At 41.2% G+C, this 5629-nt stretch overlaps 1 non-coding gene across 1 annotated transcript; it reads left to right on the forward strand.

Moving 5' to 3' along the window:
- Window positions 1–754: 754 nt before the first annotated feature.
- Window positions 755–859, forward strand: LOC118151901 (U6 spliceosomal RNA). Its single transcript, XR_004740296.1, has one exon. It is a non-coding gene; the product is annotated as a U6 spliceosomal RNA (small nuclear RNA).
- The last annotated feature ends 4770 nt before the right edge of the window (window positions 860–5629 follow it).

Raw genomic sequence — 5629 nt, forward strand, 5'->3', positions numbered from 1 at the left:
TGTACCTTAACCCAGAAATAAAAGGAAAGGGAAGCTAAGCAGGGAAGAAAAGCAAATAAGACCATGAGTTTACAATTCATACAATTGTCCAACCAATGTGTAACCCCTGAACAGCCTAAAAACGTTCCCAAACTGACCCAGTCCCCTGCTTTGCAATTACTGAAAAAAAGCCCGAACGTTTCAAAACAGATTGTAGAAAAGGAAAATGGAAGGGACAGCAACAGGAAGAAAAAGAAAGGGATGCTGTGAGGAAACAAAACGCATCTTTTCTTTCCTCCTTATAACACCTTCAGGAAAGTCAGAATTAATTTAAATGGAGGCCAAACACAAGCTCTTACTGACACTGGAGCTACATTATCAGTGATAAATCTCACCTAGTGAGGTTCCATTCCTCGGAGTCAAAAAACAACACAAATGATGGGGGTAACAAATACTCCTATACCGCTATATCAATCTCAACCTATAGTTTCTCAGTTAGGTCCCCTATAGGGAACCTAACGTGCTCCTCTTTGCCCCTCAGCCTTCAACCACTTGATGGGGAGAGACTTCCTGGAGTTACAGAACACTCATCTCTCTTTCCCTCAAAAGGGGGGAAATGTATTTAGAATTACAAGACAAAATAGAATTATTAGGTCCAAATTTTTTTCAAATTCTGATGCTTTTTATTCACAAATAACAATTCATATTGTCATAGAGGAAACTAGATTGTTAAATAATGAAGAGTTACTTATGAGCTGTTAAACATAGTACTTGAGTGCTCACTTCAGGAGCACATATGATAAAATCGGGATGATGCAGAAATTCGTGTGCCCCCTGCATAAAGATGATATGTTAAGTTCATGAAGTGTTGAACTTCATATTTTATATTAATAAAAAATTTTAAAAAGATTAAAAATTGTACTTCATCAATTGTGGTCAAAATTCTCCACCAATATTGGGAAAATTATCTTAGCTGCCCGAATTAAAATTGAAATAAATGAATCAAAACCTTTTCCAAATCTTAAACAATACTCTCTAAGATCAGAGGCATAGGAAGGGAAAGACCTATAATTCTGGATCATATGAAAAGAGGCTTGATTATTTCTTATACAAGCCCATACTCCAAACCGCAGAGGGTGAAGTTTTGTACAGAATCTGAGAGCAGTTAATAACACAGTCATTCCTCAACATCCAGTGGTTACCAAACCTGCCTATGTTGTTGACTGCCATCTCAACTGAAGGTGTGTGCTTTTTTTTTTTTTTTTTTTTTTTGAGGCAGAGTCTTGCTCTGTTGCCCAGGCTGGAGTGAAGTGACATGATCTTGGCTCACTGCAACCTCTGCTCCCAGGGTTCAAGTGATTCTCCTGCCTCAGCCTCCTGAGTAACTGGAATTACAGGTGTGTGCCACCAGGCCCAGCTAATTTTTTGTGTATTTTTAGTAGAGATGGGTGTCACCATGTTTGCCAGGCTGGTCTTGAATTCCTGACCTCAGGTGATCTGCCTACCTTGGCCTCCCAAAGTGCTGGGATCACAGGCGTGAGCCACTGCGCCAAGCCTGAAGGTGTGTTCTTTATTGTAAGAGACCTATGTAGTGCATTCTTCAGCATTCCTGTGGATAAAGATAATCAATTTCTCTTTACTTTCACTTGGAAAGATAGACAATACACATGGACAGTTATACCTCAGGGATATACTGAGAGCCCAACTTATTTTTCACAAATATTAATAGCAGACCTTTTAGATGTTGACTTCCTTAAGGAATACACCTTGATACAGTATGGAGACAACTGACTTCTCTGCTCAGGGGATAAACAAACCTCGATAGAGGTTAGAATTTATTTATTACAATGATTAGCTTCAAAGAAACATAAAGCCTCAAAGAAACAACCTCAATTCTGTTAAAAACAAGTAAGATATTTAGGTTACCTAATATCAAAGGAAGGTCTTTTTATCAATTCAAGAATTAAGGAATATTGGCCTTCCCTATCCCCAAAACTAAGAAACAACTGAGAGAATTTTAGAGTTTGCAGGATACTGAAGAAATTGACTTCCAAACAACTCCTTAAAAACTCAACCCTTATATACTCTTTTTAAACTAGACCCCCTGGAATGAACAGAGGGAAATCAGTTAATATTGAAATTTTTTTTTGAGATGGAGTCTTGTGTTGCCCGGTACAATCTCAGCTCACTGTAGCCTCCACTTCCTGGATTCGTGATTCTCCTGCCTCAGCCTCCTGGGTAGCTGGGATTACAGATGCGTGCCACCACACCAGGCTAATTTTTGTATTTTATTTATTTATTTATTTACTTTTGAGATGGAGTCTCACTCTGTCGCCCAGGCTGGAGTGCAGTGGCGCGATCTTGGCTCACTGCAAACTCCGCATTCCAGGTTCAAGCAATTCTCTGCCTCAGCCTCCCAAGCAGCTGGGATTACAGGCACACACCACCACACCTGGCTAATTTTTGTATTTTTAGTAGAGATGGGGTTTCACCATCTTGGCCAGGCTGGTCTTGAACTCCTGACCCCATGATCCACCCGCCTTGGCCTCCTAAAGTGCTGGGATTACAAGCATGAGCCACCGTGCTTAGCCAATTTTTGCATTTTTAGTAGACATGGGGTTTTGCCATGTTGGTCAGGCTGGTCTCAAACTCGTGAACTCAGGTGGTCTGCTCTCCTCAGCCTCCCAAAGTGCTGGGATTACAGGTGTGAGCCACGATCCCTTGCTAACACTGGAAGAAATGTAAGAGTCTTATAGACGTCTCAATGTTAAGGCATCTGAATTATAACAGTTCGTTTTCATTGTTTGTTCATAATTGCCTTAGGCATTCTGACTCAAAAAACATGGAGATCAAAATAGACTTGTAGGATACTGTAGTTAACAACAACTGGACCCTACAGCTAAAGAACTGAAACCTGGCAAGACAGTTATGGTGGCTACTGTCCTGTTCACAACAGTGACCAAACCAACAGCGATAGGATCGCCCCCTCACGGTCTTCATTCCAAAGCACTTCCAAACTTGCACCACATACAACACTATTCAGTTAGTAGTCTGGCTTCCTATACAAAGTTCTTCTTTCTGCTCCCTAATACAATCTGCAGATGTAAAAGTCTAAATTTTTCTAAATTCATCTGCCCTTAAGATGAAACACCACATGATTGCATAATCTTAACCAACCAGCTCCTCCTCTAGGATGGACCTGTAAGAAACCCTCTTACTAATGCTGACGTTAATTGGTTTGCAGATGAATCTTACTTAAAGGACAGATCTGAAATTTACCATGCAGGTGATGCCATAGTATTCCTGACTGAGGAAACAGAAAATGCTTATCTTCCAGGGGAGACCTTGGCTCAACAAGCAAAGTTAATAGCATTAATTAGAGCCTGTCAACTGGCAAAAGGAACAACTGCTAATATATATACAGATAGCTGATATGCTTTTTGAGTAGCTCATTACTTTGGAATGCTATGGAAATAAAGATGATTTTTAACCTCTTCTGGGCGGTCCACAAAAAATGGACACCTTATTTCAAAATTATTGGAAGCTCTATTATTGCACAAATCATTACCTATTATCAAGATTCCAAGCCATTCAAAGTTGAATATTCCAGAAAGCAAAGGAAATCAATTAGCAGATAGCACAGCAAAAAGGCCTGTACTAAGCGTATCTCAACAAGAAAACCCATTTTAGCTTTTAAGAAGGCACTTGATTTTGATATAAAATTAGCTCAATCCAAAGCTCCAAAAACAGAACTAGAAAATTGGGAAACTAAAGGGGGAATGTACTTCTCTGAGACTGGGCTATGATATGGACCAAGTGGGCTGTCCATGCTTCCAACCAAATTACAGTCATCTGCTTAACTCATGTGCATGATTTAACTCATTGGAGCCCTGATAAGATGATTGGTTTGGACAAACAAGATTATTAGAAATCTCCAACTGTTGCTCATAAGGTACATAATTGCTGCCACATCTGTCCAAAACAATCCATGGAAAACTACATAATTCTCTGGGTCATTTTCCTTTACCCGAAATGCTCAATTGAGATATGGCAACTAGATTTTTTATTCAGCTACCATCATTACAAGAATATAAGTAGGTTCTAGTAACGATTTGAATGTTTTGTCATAGGGTGGAAGCATTTCTATACAGAAGGGCAACAGTCTTAGTGATAAGTAAAATTCTTGTAGAAAAAAATTATTGGCCGGGCGTGGTAGCTCACGCCTATAGTCCCAGCACTTTGGGAGGCCGAGGTGGGTGGATCTTGAGGTCAAGAGATCAAGACCAGCCTGGCCAGCATGGTGAAACCCCATTTCTACTAAAAATACAAAAAATTAGCTGGGCATGGTGGTGTGCACCTATAGTCCCAGCTACTCAGGAGGCTGAGGCTGGAGAATCACTTGAACCCGGGAGGCGGAGATTGCAGTGAGCCGAGATCGTGCCACTGCACTCCAGCCTGGTGACAGAGCAAGACTCTCTCAGAAAAAAAAAAAAGGAAAAAATTATTGCAACTTGGATAGTCCCTCTAGAACTTCACAGTGACAGAGGACAGACGTGCTCATTTTACTATACAAATAATCCGGCAAGTATGTAAAATCTGGCTCATTCTCCAGTGTTTCCATTGTGCCTGCCACCCTCCAGTCATCTGGGACAGGGAAATGCACAAACAGAATCACCAAAACTCAACTAGCAAAATTAACCGAGGTTTTAGAAATTCCTTTGGCCAAAAGCTCTTGCATTGGCTTTGCTTAACCTAAGATCGACCCCTTCTGGTAAACGTCAGTTGTCTCCATTTGAAATTATCACAGGCACACGAATTAAATTGTTTCTAGGAAACTGTGAATCTATGATATTAAAAGGGGATATGTTCTATTATTGCTGTAGCCTTTAAAGGCAGCTAACTAAAAACCCGAAGTTAGTAAAAGACTCTTTCCACACGGAGCTTCCAGGAGATGAAAAACTCAAGGACTATGGAATTCAACCAGGAAATCTTGTTGATTGGAAATGCTACCTTTTAAAGTAGAAATGCTTTTTTTTTGAGATGGAATCTTGACCTGTCGCCCAGGCTGGAGTGCAATGGCGTGATCTCAGCTCACTGCAACCTCCACCTCCCGGGTTCAAGCGATTCTCACACCTCAGCCTCCTGAGTAGATGGGAATACAGGCATGTACCACTATGCACAGCTAATTTTTGTATTTTTAGTAGAGACGGGATTTCACCACGTTGACCAGGCTGGTCTCAAACTCCTGACCTCAGGTGATCCACCTGACTCGGCTTCCTAAAGTGCTGAGATTACAGGTGTGAACCACTGTGCCGGCCAATAATTTTTTTTTTTTTTTTAAAAGCAGGGCCAGGCTCGGTGGCTCACGCTTGTAATCCCAGCACTTTGGGAGGCTGAGGCAGGCGGATTGCAATGTCAGGAGATCGAGACCATCCTGGCTAACACAGTGAAATCCCATCTCTATTAAAAATACAAAATATTAGCTGGGCATTGTAACACACACCTGTAGTCCCAGCTACTTGGGAGACTGAGGCAGGAGAATTGCTTGAACCCAGGAGGTGGAGGGTGCAGTGAGCCGAGATCTCACCATTGCACTCCAGCTTGGGGGACAGAGCGAGACTCCGTCTCAAAAATAAATAAATGAATAAAA

Source organism: Callithrix jacchus, chromosome 2 (genome assembly GCF_049354715.1).
Source record: "Callithrix jacchus isolate 240 chromosome 2, calJac240_pri, whole genome shotgun sequence".
Taxonomy (NCBI): domain Eukaryota; kingdom Metazoa; phylum Chordata; class Mammalia; order Primates; family Cebidae; genus Callithrix; species Callithrix jacchus.